The sequence below is a fragment of the Aegilops tauschii genome, chromosome 7 (assembly GCF_002575655.3).
Source record: "Aegilops tauschii subsp. strangulata cultivar AL8/78 chromosome 7, Aet v6.0, whole genome shotgun sequence".
In the NCBI taxonomy this organism is placed as follows: Eukaryota; Viridiplantae; Streptophyta; class Magnoliopsida; order Poales; family Poaceae; genus Aegilops; species Aegilops tauschii.
In genome coordinates, this window is record NC_053041.3 from 188903061 (window position 1) to 188916124 (window position 13064).

The following is a 13064-nucleotide window of genomic DNA, read 5'->3' on the forward strand; positions in this document are numbered from 1 at the left end:
AGGCTTTGTAAGCACCACTTGACTTGTGGTGAAGCTCTTCCTTATCCTTAAGTGACATCTCATGAGCAACAATTCTTCCAATGACTTCTGTTGGCTTGAGATCTTTGTAATTGGGCATCATTTGGATCAATGTGCACACGGTATCATATTTTCCATCCAAGGCTCTTAGGATCTTCTTGATGATGAATCTATCGGTCATCTCTTCACTTCCTAAGCCGGCAATCTCATTTGTGATGAGAGCAAGCCTAGAGTACATTTCAGCGACACCTTCACCACCCTTCATTTTGAACTTGTCAAGTTGACTTTGAAGCACATCCAATTTGGATTCCTTGACGGAGTCGGTACCTTCGTGCATACCAATCAAAGTACCCCAAATTTCCTTTGCATTCTCAAGGCGGCTGATTTTGTTGAATTCTTCGGGGCACAATCCGTTGAAGCAAATGGAGACCAAAGCTCTGATACCACTTGTAGGATCGAAAGTATGTCTAGAGGAGGGTGATTAGACTACTTGACCAAATAAAAGTCTAGCCTTTTCCCAATTTTAAGTCTTACAGATTTTAGCAACTTAGCACAAATCAAGTAATCAACCTACACATGCAATTCTAAGAGTATAGCAGTGGAATGTAAAACAATTGCATATGAAGGTAAAGGGAGGAGTTTGGAGGGAGCAAACGCAATGTAGACACGGAGATTTTTATCCGTGGTTTCGATAGGTCGTGCTATCGTACATCCACGTTGATGGAGACTTCAAACCACGAAGGGTAATGGTTGCGCGAGTCCACGGAGGGCTCCACCCATGAAGGGTCCACGAAGAAGCAACCTTGTCTATCCCACCATGGCCATCGCCCACGAAGGACTTGCCTCACTAGGGTAGATCTTCATGAAGTAGGCGATATCCTTGCCCGTACAAAGTCCTTGGTTCAACTCCACAATCTTGACGGAGGCTCCCAAGTGACACCTAGCCAATCTAGGAGACACCACTCTTTAAAAGGTAATAGATGGTGTGTTGATGATGAACTCCTTGCTCTTGTGCTTCAAATGATAGTCTCCCCAACACTCAACTCTCTCTCATAGGATTGGACTTGTTAGAAAGATGATTTGAGTGGAAAGCAACTTGGGGAAGGCTAGAGATCAAGATTTATGTGGTTGGAATGGAATATCTTGACCTCAACACAAGTGTAGGTGGTTCTCTCTCAGAAAATGTATGTTGGAAGTATAAGCATGTTCTGATGGCTCTCTTCACGAATGAAGAGTGGGTGGAGGGGTATATATAGCCTCCACACAAAATCTAACCGTTACACACAAATCACCAAACTCGGTGGGACCGAATCCTGAAACTCGGTCAGACCGATCTAGTTCAAAATGTGAGCGTTAGGATTTTCGGTGGGACCGACATGTCAACTCGGTGGGACCAATTCCATTAAGGTTAGGGCATAACGTAATCTCGGTGAGACCGATTACACAAACTTGGTGGGACCGATTTTGGTAATAAGCAAACAGAGAGTTGGTCAGGCAAACTCGGTGGGACCGATTCACTCATCTCGGTTCGACCAAAACGTTACGAAGGGGAAACAGAGAGTTTGCATTGCAATCTCGGTGGGACCGATTGCTCATCTCGGTTGGACCGAAACGTTACGAAGGGAAACAGAGATGTTGCAATCCCATCTCGGTGAGACCGAGATCCCTATCGGTGAGACCGAAGTGACTAGGGTTTGTGGCAGTTGCTATGTCAAGTGAACTCGGTGGCGCCGGATAGGAGATTTCGGTGGGGCCGAGTTTGACTTTTGGTTTGGGACATATGTGGATATGAGAAAGTAGTTGAGGGTTTTTGGAGCATATCACTAAGCATTTTGAGCAAGTAACTCATTAAGCAACACCTCACCACCTTTTAATAGTATTGGCTTTTCCTATGGACTCAATGTGATCTTGGATCACTAAAAGTAAGATGTAGAGTCTTGTGCTTTGAGCTTGAGCCAATCTTTTGTCCTTAGCATTTTGAGGGGTCCACTTTCTAATCCATGCCATGCCAATCATTGAGCTTTCCTGAAATATTTATCTTGAGATAGCATTAGCTCAGTGAGCTATATGTTGTTAGGAATCACCAAAACCACCCAGGGATAGTTGCACTTTCAATAAACTTCGACAAGAGTGAGGTGATGGTGATGGGCTACTCTTCGGCTGAGTGCCTGGCCATTGCCAATCGACTTAACTGCCGCCTGGGCTCCTTCCCCACGACCTACTTGGGAACGCCCATTAGTGACTCCCGGCTCACCGTCACGGACTTGCACCCTACCGTGGCCAAGCTACAAACGTGCATTGAGCCATGGCAGGGTAGATGGTTGTCAAAGGCGGCCCGGACGATTCTCATCAACTCCTCCCTCTCCAGCCTCCTCTTGTTCCTCATGAGCTTCTACAGCCTTCACGAGACTCTGCACCATGCGATCGCCAAAGTCCAGTCTCGTTTCTATTGGGCATGCGACAACAATAAGCAGAAATACCATATGGTCAGCTGGCCTGACATTTGCAAGCCCCGGGAACAAGGAGGCCTCGGTATCATGTGCTCTAAGCGCATGAATATTGCCCTCCTATCCCGATGGCTTTGGCGCATCTCACAAGGTCACGGTGGCCTCTGGCTCAACATCATCCGGAACAAGTACCTGCATGGACAACCCCTAGCCTTTTGTCAGTGATCTGGTGGCTCCCAGTTCTGGCAGTCGTTCGTCCAACTTCTCCCTGTCCTCCGCATCGGGACCTCCATCTCGATGGGGTCTGGGGCGGCGACTTTGATCTGGTTTGACCGGTGGGCTGGAGACACCCCCTTTGTTGCGCGCTTCCCCGACCTCTTCTCCATCGCTGTTAACCCTCGATCTCAGTTGAGAGGGCCCTTATTGACTTAGGGTGCCTAGCATTTCAGAGGCCATTTGGGCCTCTAGATTTCGCCGCGTGGCGTGAGTTACTTGATTGCATCGCTCTCCATGAGCCGGTGGTGGACGATGGCCCGGATCAGGTGAGATGGTGCCTCGAGCCATCAGGCCAGTGCTCCACCAAGTCTCTCTACCAGGCCATCGCCCCCTCCTCCGCCCCTCCCCCCCTTACGATGGTGTGGTCCATCCACCTGCCTCTGAAAATCCAGATCTTTATGTGGCAATGGATTCGTGGTCGGATCCCGTCTGGGGTCGAAGTTCGCAAGCGCAATGGCCCGGGCACTGGCCTATGCCCGCTTTGCGGTATCCCCGAGGACTCGAATCACATCTTCTTCTCCTGCGTGTCCGCTCAATTCATTTGGAGCTGCTTTCGAGAAGTGGTGGGTGGAAATTGGTGCCACACCAACTTCCCCGACCTATTTGCCGAACTCCAGAACCCCCCTGCCTTCTCGCCACATTAGGTGGCTTGAGATTGGGGTCATCGCTTGGACCCTCTGGATAATCCGCAATAAGCTTGTGATCCAGCGCACTCCTCTTCGACGGGCTACTGACGCTATCTTCAAATTGTCTGGTTTCTTGCAGCTTTGGCGGCCGCTTAGCCGCCCTCAGGACCGCGACGCCATCTCCGCCTTCATCGTCGACCTCCGCTCGATGGCCGTCCGACTGTCGCCGCCACCCCCTCCGCCTCCGCCGAAGCCTGACTAGGCATTGTCTTGTCCTCCAGCGCTTTTCTTTCCTTTTGTTTGGGCTTGTTGAGCTGTGCCCTCAGCAGAACCTATTATACTTCTTTGTGAGACTTGGATGTGTGTGTTTGGACTAGTCCTTGTATGTGTGCTCTCTGGCGGTTTTCTTTATTTATAAAGCGGGGCGAAAGCCTTTTTCGGTAAACTGAACTCAAGGCTTGAACACCACATAAAAAAATTTACTTTGACTACAGTATCACACATACCGGGCTGCACTCTTGTTGTTGTATCTTAACACAAAGTTCTTGAGCAGCAAGATCTTTAAACGATCTCCGCTTGCCCTCCCTAAATTGAAACATGTGTCAGTACAATCCTAAGCAATCTTATTAACCATATATATTTAGAAAGTGTCAAATGCTTTCATCTCTCTCTTCCATTTCAACACGATCCTAACGGAAAGTATCAAATGCTCTCGTCGTCTCATTTGTGGGCACCTAATGAAACGATTTCATTCCTCTTCATCATCCTTTTACAATACCTCAAGTCACTCGCGCTTTCCTGAGCAACATCATCAATCTGCGTGGTATGCTGGACTCCATTATCTTCGATTATGACAAGATTTTCACCAGTTTGTTCTGGCGGTAGCTTTTCGCTCTCATGGGCACCAGAAGTGTGGTGCACTATCAGAGAATAAAAGTATCAAACTCCTCTCTCTCTCTCTCTCTCTCTCTCTCTCTCTTTTGTTGTGCCTCTCACCTGGTCTTTTCCTGCCTCCTGACCTCACCTACTCCCCTCTCGATCTCATCCCCTCCTATTCGATCCATCTAGGGTCGTTACAACCACACTCAACCGAAGAATGAATGAGGAAAACAACAAACAATTGGTACTACTCTAGACTGTCCAGAAGATGGAGGTTATGAAACACCTCCTCATGAGAATGGAGATGACACGAAGCATATGCTTTATAAAATTCGCACATATTGGGCTACAAAATGGTATTGTTTTAGATATGTCAACCGCTCAGCCATGGGGAGATCTTCATACACTTGAAACGACAACCAATCATTTATTTACTCGCCCACCTCAACTACTGCAACCCCCCCCCCCCCACGTTTAAAAAAACATGATGACTTTCCTGGAGAAAAAATCAGAAGGGAAGTGAAGGCTGCAACGAAAGCAACAAAGGAAGTTGCTAAGGCATCTAAGGTTGCGCAAGATGGTGCAGTATTATAGAGGATGATGGCTAAACTAATTAAGCCCAGTCGTTGGACGAAAAGATTTGCAAAAGCTCCAAAGCATATGGCGATTACTCGAGAAAATCAAATATTTGCCACTTTCATTATGGGGCTTCTCAAAATTGCCATTGTCAAGATTGGCTTGGCAAAAATGCCATTCATCTCTCTGCACATTGATTACCATGGCATTTCTCCATTTCCATTGCTTTTTTTTCTTTTCCAATTTCCCTGAACCTGAAAGGACCAAACTACCCCTGGACATTTCTCAATCTTACCTGATGCGTGTGTGGACTGATTGGGTCGGATTGCTTTGAGGCTCTCGTCCTGGTCTCCACCTGATGCCTATGTGAGCCACCGCAGCTCGCCGCCCTAGCTTCCGCGCCAGCGCAGCTCACCATCGCCTCATTGATGCCCGCGCGAGCCCCCGCAGCTCGCCGCCGGTGCTCGTCGACGTCTGGACGCGGCGGCGCAGCTCGCCCTCGGCTCACTGATGCCTGCGCGAGCTACCGCAGCTTCCCCCTCCCCCTGCGTGCTGGCGCAGTTCCAGCTCACCCCACGACATGCTGGAGAGGTGTTTAGTGGCAAGGGGGGGCTGAACAGCATCACCAGTGGCGTGACTGCCGCAGCGGCTGGAGGCCCTTTTGGTGGCCCTTGAGGAGGAGATGGACGCAGGTGCAGGTGCTGAAAATGGAGAATGCAACCAACCTGTAAGTCAGGTCTGATGTAATCATTTACTTATTCTTGGAGTGCAGTTTGGCAATTACATTAAGAATAGCGTGTCATGTTTAGTTTCACGGGCAGGATCAACTGAGCGACAATACGAGAAATGAATGCCGCAAATTTTAGTCCATAAGCTACCTGCTGCAACCTGTTCTGTTGCACTTGTTGTAGCTTGTTGAAGGACAGGAAATGGAATTATAGCTAGAAGTGGTAGAAACATGTAGACCAAAAATTTCAGTACATTGGGAAGGGAGAGACATATAGATGTCGATCAGAAAATCAAGAGGCAGGCACACGAAGGAAATCACAGAGAGAAGCGGTGCTAGTAGTTCTTCTAGCATCTCACAATACAAGGGGAAAAGTAGTACATCCTCTCTCCTCTGTTCTATAGAGGAAGCCAGATAGTATTGCATGCAGGGCCACTAGAAGTTTGAGAGAAAGATAGAGAGATAGAGAGTGCACACGGTTGGGAAAACATGAAAAGAAGGAATAGAACAAAAGCTCACTGACTTTTACCATCCTTGGTAATTTACCAGTTTATTAACTTACAGATGGCCCTTGCCTACATTTTTTTAATAAAAGAGGTTTCCCTCCGATTTCCTTAATGAAACCAAAAGCAGACCGAATCCAAGAGTCTTACATCCGCATAGGCCATGTCATATGTTTTTCCAGCGAAGCTACCTACTACCTCTGCCCCCATCACCAGGAGCAGAACAACATTGCGAACATCCATCACCAAACCAGCTAGTTATTAAATGCAAGTTTAAGATTACAAGCCAAGACAAAAGAAGGAGAAGGCCCAGATCTTCGCGGCTCAGGCCTCCAGACGACGAACCCCTAATCTCCACCCTTGCGTCGCCTTGTATACCTCACTTGCCACCTGCTCTATTAGCTTTGCTCCCAACTGCACTAGTCTTTCCTCCGGCTTTTTTTCTGCAAAATCGACCAATCCACAATCCAGTTACACATCAACCGGATAAAAAACATCGGATCATGAATCTTTTTTGTTCTGAATATGATGTCATTTCTACATTTCCAAAGCAACCAAAAGATAGCCGCACTCCCTACTAGCACCATCATTTTCTCTGGTTTCTTAAAGATTTTCAGCCACCCCCCAGGAAATCATCAAGGCTAGTGGGACTTCGCCTAAGATCAAATGCACATTTGATTAAACTCCAGACCAATCTAGCCGCAGAGCAATCAAAAAATAAATGATCAATAGTTTCTGTCTTCCCGCAATATACACATTCTTTTCCCCCTTTCCAGCCCTTTTTCAGCAAGTTATCTTTTGTTAATATACTCCTCCTAGTCACCAGCCAAAGAAACATTTTAATTTTGGATGGGATTTTTGTTTTCCACAAGAACTTGTGTGGAAATCCCACTCCATCATTAATCAGAAAGGAATACAAGGATTTTACTGAAAACTTCCTATTTTTTGCCAACATCCACATAGGCTGGTCATCACCCCAATGCATCCTAACCACCTCACATCTTTGTTTTAGACTGTTCCAGAGTTCATTTGTTTCAGCATTAAGATCTCTGCAGAAGCTAAATCCCTGCCACCCTTTATTCACAGCTTCTTCCGCTGATATATTGTGGTCAAAGCTGATATTATATAGCCTAGGATACATATCTTTGAGAGGTCTATATCCAACCCACCAATCCTCCCAAAATCTGGTTGCATTCCCATCACCAATCTTTTTTTAACATGTTGAAAATATAGTTTTTTGACCTCCATCAGACTACACCAAAATTGAGAGTCTCCTGGCTTTTTTTCCAGCCCAGACAGACATTTATTTTGAACATATTTAGTCTTCAGAATGTTTACCCAAGTTTCAGATTCAATTTCTAATTTCCACAGCCACTTCACTAAGAGAGCTCTGTTCATTACTTCCAAGTTAATGATCCCTAGTCCCCCCAAATCCTTTCGTAAACAGCAAGTTTTCCAATTAACCAAATGATATTTCTTTTTGTTTTCATCTTCCTGCCAAACTAGTCTAGCTCTAAAGAAGTCAGCCTTTTTTCTCACTCCCACTGGGAAAGGGTAAAAGGACATCATGAACAGTGGAATGTTTGTCAAGCAGGCCTGAACTAGAGTTACTCTCCCAGCCATATTGAGGAGTCTCCCCTGCCAGCATGCACATCTTTTTTCAATTTTCTCAGTGACACCCCTCCAAGTTTTATTTCCCAATCTGACATCAGCTACTGGCAATCCTAAATATTTCATAGGCATTTTCCCCACCTCACATGTGAATATATCTTGATATAGCCTAGTTTTGTTAGCTGCTTCCCCAAACAGGAAAATCTCACTTTATGAAAATTTATAGTCAATCCTGACATCTGTTCAAAGGCTGTTAATATGGATTTTAAATTCTTTGCGCTGTTTTCATCATCTTGTAGAAAGAAAATTGTATCATCTGCATACTGAAGCATGTTTACTTCACAGTTATTTAATTCAGACAACACCCCTTTCAAAAACCCTCCCTACATTGCATTATCCAGGATAATTGCTAATGCATCTGCTGCAATGTCAAAGAGCAATGGTGATAGGGAATCACCTTGTCTCAATCCCTTAAAGGTTTTGAAATAAGGCCCTATTTCATCATTTACTTTCACTCCTACATGACCCCCCACCATAGTGTGCATCACCATGTCACACCATTTATCAGGGAAATTTTTGAGTTTCAACATTTTATAAACAAAAGGCCATTTGATCTTATCATATGCTTTTTCAAAATCAACTTTGAACAGGAGAGCACTCTATTTCTTTTTGTGTATGGTATTTAGTGCTTCATGTAGCACCACCACCCCCTCCATGATGTATCTACCTCTTATAAAGGCTGTTTGATTTGGAGAAATGATTGGCCTAATCACTTTACTCAATCTGTTCATTAGTACTTTAGTGATAATTTTGAAACTCACATTAAGTAAGCATATTGGTCTAAACTTTTGAATTTGTCTAGCATCTTTAATCTTTGGTACCAGTGTAATGATTCCATAGTTGAGTCTAGAAATGTCTAGTCTGCGAGTGTGAAATTCATCTAACAACTCTTTCAACTCCCATTTCACCAAATCCCAAAATTCTTGGTAAAATTCAATTGGCAAACCATCAGGTCTAGGACTTTTGTTTTTTTCCATATTGAACACCACCTCATAGAGCTCTTGCATACTAAAAGGTTCTATTAAAATTCTGGCTTGTTCTTCTGTTATGCCAGGGGCCTCCTATATATCAAGATTTACAGTAGATATTTCAGGTTGACCGAATAGGTCCTTGTAAAAATTGGTGATGTATTTGATTAACTCATCATCACCCTCAATCATCCCCTCTTCCTGACATAAAGAGAAAATTCTTTTTTTTTCTCCTCCTTCCATTAACTTTAGCATGATAGTATTTAGAGTTATTATCTCCATCCTTAATCTCTTTATCCTTGTACCTCTGTAGCCATTTTATTTCTTCCGGTTTCATTAATCTGCCCAATTGGATCCTTAATTCTTTTTGTTCATTTCTGTCAGCAGCTGATATGCCCCTGATCTCTATTCTTTATCTATCTCATCTAACCTGCTGATGATGTCTTTTTTAATTTTTCTATCTTGAGCATCAGAATTTAAGATCCATCCTCTCACTTTTTGTCTAAAAATTCTTAATTTCTTCTGCCATCTCCCCAATATATCCCCTCCTACTTGTATTTTCCACACCTTGCATACAAACTCTATAAATCCCTCTTTCAGCATCCAAGCATTTTCAAATCTAAAAATTTTATTTTTTTTTCTCCGCAGAATCCACCACAAGTGGTGTGTGATCAAACAACTCCCTCTCTAAAGCCTGAACAGTGGTCAAAGGGTATTTTTCTTCCCAATCAGGACAGATAAGAACCCTATCTAGCTTTTCATAAGTGGGGTCTTCTTGATTATTAGCCCATGTATATTTTCTACCCCCTAGAGGTAGTTCTCTCAAACCAGCTTGTTCAATAATAGCATTGAATACAAAGCTCTAGTGATCAGTGCCAGTAGGTTTTTTTTTTCAGTGCTATTCCTAATTATATTAAAGTCTCCCCCAATCATCATTGGGACAGAAGAATTATCATGATATAATCTGGACATTTCTGCCAAGTAAGCATTCTTGCCAGAAGGTTGTGCATCCCCATATACCACTATGAGATTCCATTCAAATTTGTTCTTTTTGTCATATATAAGCAATCTTATAAAATAAACCCCAATCTCTACATTATTAATCTCAAAGTTATCACAATTAATGCCCACTAAAATCCCTCCAGATTTCCCTCTTGGTTGGGACCATCTCCATTCAAAGTTTCTCCCCCGACATAGATTGTGCAATTCATTTTTGGAAAAACTATCTTTAATAGTTTCCTGGATCCCAACAAAATCCAGTTTCCTATTAATTATGCATTCCTTAATGAATTTTTTTGCTATCTTTTCCAATCCCCCTCACATTCCAGAACAATCCAATCATTATTGATTCTTTTTTTTTGTGTTTTCTTTCTCCTCCTCCCAATTATACTAGTTGTCTTCCCACAGGAGAACCCTGGTGAGTTCAAGCTATTCTTTTTTGTTTTAGCAAAAAAACTTTTAAGATGGGTAAAATGATCCATCTCTAATTCAGCATCAGAGTGATCATCTCCCGAGCAAATGTCCTTAAGATCCACATCTCCAATATCAATGAGATTAGGTTCACCAAGGTGACCTTCCTCTTCTTTTGTTTTGCAAATATTTTGTAAATAGAATTCCTTTCTACACTGTTCCATTCTAGCTATGATATCCAGATTAGATTCAATCATATTAATAGAGCAACCTAAGTCAATGCCAATTTTATCTGCCATATCTAGCAAGGAAATATCATGACAATTCAAACTTTGAAACTTACCGTAATTATCCTTTGCAGCTGCTCTTTCCTTGGCCAACTCTTCAATCTTTGCATCTTGTTTGCCTGCCAATCTCCCACATCTCCTTAACTGTTCCTCCTCTATCTCATTAATTTCTGTATCTTTATCTCCAGTTTTCACCCCCACTTTAGTTCCAAAGGAGACAAATTCTTGGCTAGCATTGAAGTCCACTGCCTCATTGTAATTATTGTGTTCATCTTCCTTTCTGTCAGTCTCCATGATCCTCAGATCAGCATCAGTAATCTCCTCCATTTCTTTTTCTCTTGCTTCCCACATCTCAATCTTATCCACACACCTATCAATTACCCCTTGTTGTTTATTAATCAACTCCATAAGCACTTTCTTGTCTTGTTCCAGTTCCATAATCTTCTTTTCCTCTTTCATTTTAAGAGCCTTTTGTCTTGCCTTGCCTTCCTCTAGGTCTATCACTTTCTTCATGATCATTTCCATACTTGCCTCCACTTTCTTTCTTGCTTCCATCTCCAGAGCTTGCTCTTTTTGAATTCTCATTATTTCCTCATTCTTCTTCTTCAGCTCCTCAAATTGTGCTAATCCCAAACTTCCCAAAGAGATCATTTCTTTATTCCCTATTCCATTATCATCTCCTCCCTTATGTCTTTTTCTCATAGCATCCTCACTGTTATCCACCTCTCTTCCCTCATTCTCCTGTTTCTTATGTTCTCCATACCATCCCATTTCTACTACACTTTCTAGTTCAGGTACTGTCGGGGGGATGGACCCCGGGCAGGCAACGGAACCCGGATCCTCTTCAAAAAACAACGGGGCTGGCACCGCCCCTCAATACCGGCACGCGCTTGGCCGGGTCGCTCGACCCGGCCAAGCCCCGCAAGCCTGCCAGACTAGCCGACCCGGCAAGACACGTCGACTCAGCCTCAACAACTAGCGCAAGACAGCCGAACCTGGCACGGCCAAAGCCTCCTCAACAAGCCAGCGCCACCCATGGCGTGCTACGCAATCCAGCCGCGGGTCAACTCCCGTCCCATCCAGAACGTATGATGGGGACGAGACTTCAATCAACGATGACCGAGGCAACAGTGCCCCGCCCATGCCTCTGGTCAGCAGGAACATGGCAACAGTGCCCCTCACCTACCCGCTGACCAGGGCCGGTGTGGCCACAGTGCCCCCGCCCTCACCGCTGACGACCGCAAGCGGCAACCTGACGGAGAGCACTATACATGACTCGACTCGGCCACGCCCTGACGATCGACAAGATGGCGCATAGTCCCCCTAGGCTTGCGGGGCCCGCACCTAGGGGAACCCGGCGAACCACAAGCCCTCAGCGGGACCCAGCCCGGGTCCCCGGACACCGACAATACGGACCCACTGACTTGCAACATTACCATTGTACCCCTGGGGGGTTGGACTATAAAACCCCCCGGGAGCCCACGATCATTCGGGGGGGGGGGGGGCGAGCGAGAGGGCAAGCAGAAAACACATACGAGAGAAAAGCAAGTAAGCATAGGACTAGCCACAAAACAGCAACACCGGAGAGAAGGAGCAGCCCAAGCCTTGGCCAGCTTCCTTCCTCCTCCATACAGCTCGAGGAGCAACATTGTACTATTGATCATCCAACTACACTCGGCGGGACTAGGGGAATTATCTCTCCAGAGAGCCCCGAACCTGGGTATGTCCGGCGTCCCGCGCCCGCTCATGCCAACCTCGCCTCTGGAGTACACCAGCGCCCTCGAGCCTCCTCCTCTCTTTAGCCATCCCTTGGCATCTACCGTGCGCCCACCACGATAGTTGGCGCCCACCGTGGGGCAGCTCGAGGAGCTGGACGGGAGCATGCTTCAGACGGGGCCCTTCTCCTACACCGACGAGTCCGTCGCGCTGGCGGACGACGTCGTCGGCGCGCTTGTCGCCTCCTTCGCCACGCTGCGCATCTCCGATGCGTTCGCGGCCGACGAGTACCCCAGCGAGGTGCTCAGCTACTCCGACTCTCCCCTCTCCCTCGGCGGCGGCGTTTTTGCTGTGGCAATGGACGTCCATGTGGAGGTCTTCGTCACCGGCGACGATGCCTCCTCCTCGTCGAGCAAGACGAGGAAGGCTGCCGAAGCTAGGGCCGCAGCGGATAGGATCAAGCCGTCGATCCGTTGCGCGCCGCGATGCAGAGGCTCCGCATCCCCATCGGCACCGACGTCGACGCCACCAACGTCGCTGAGGCCCGAACCCAGCTCGAGGAAAGGCGCCAATAGATGCTGGACCTGTCCGATACGCTCGCCGCCACTCAGCATCGCCTGGACGCCGCTCAGCTGGAGTGCGATGCCGCATACGGATTCACGCCCGCCGCGGCCGAGTCAAGCTGGGTCGCCGATGTGCTTCCCCGGGGAGGAGCGACCGGCCGGGCCCTCGGCGCCGTCCCATCCGTCTACGAGACCCCAGCGAAGAACATGCGCGCTGCCCAGGCAGCCGCAGCCAGCCTGGACCAGCTCGCGGGTGAGGAGCTGAAAGAGCGCATCGGGCGGATGCATGAACTCCTCCACGCCGCCAACACCCAGCAGGACCGCCTCAACCAGCTCGCCAAGCCGACGGGATCCAGCTCCGCCCGCCTTGGCGGGCCTGGCGAACTTCTGCACACCG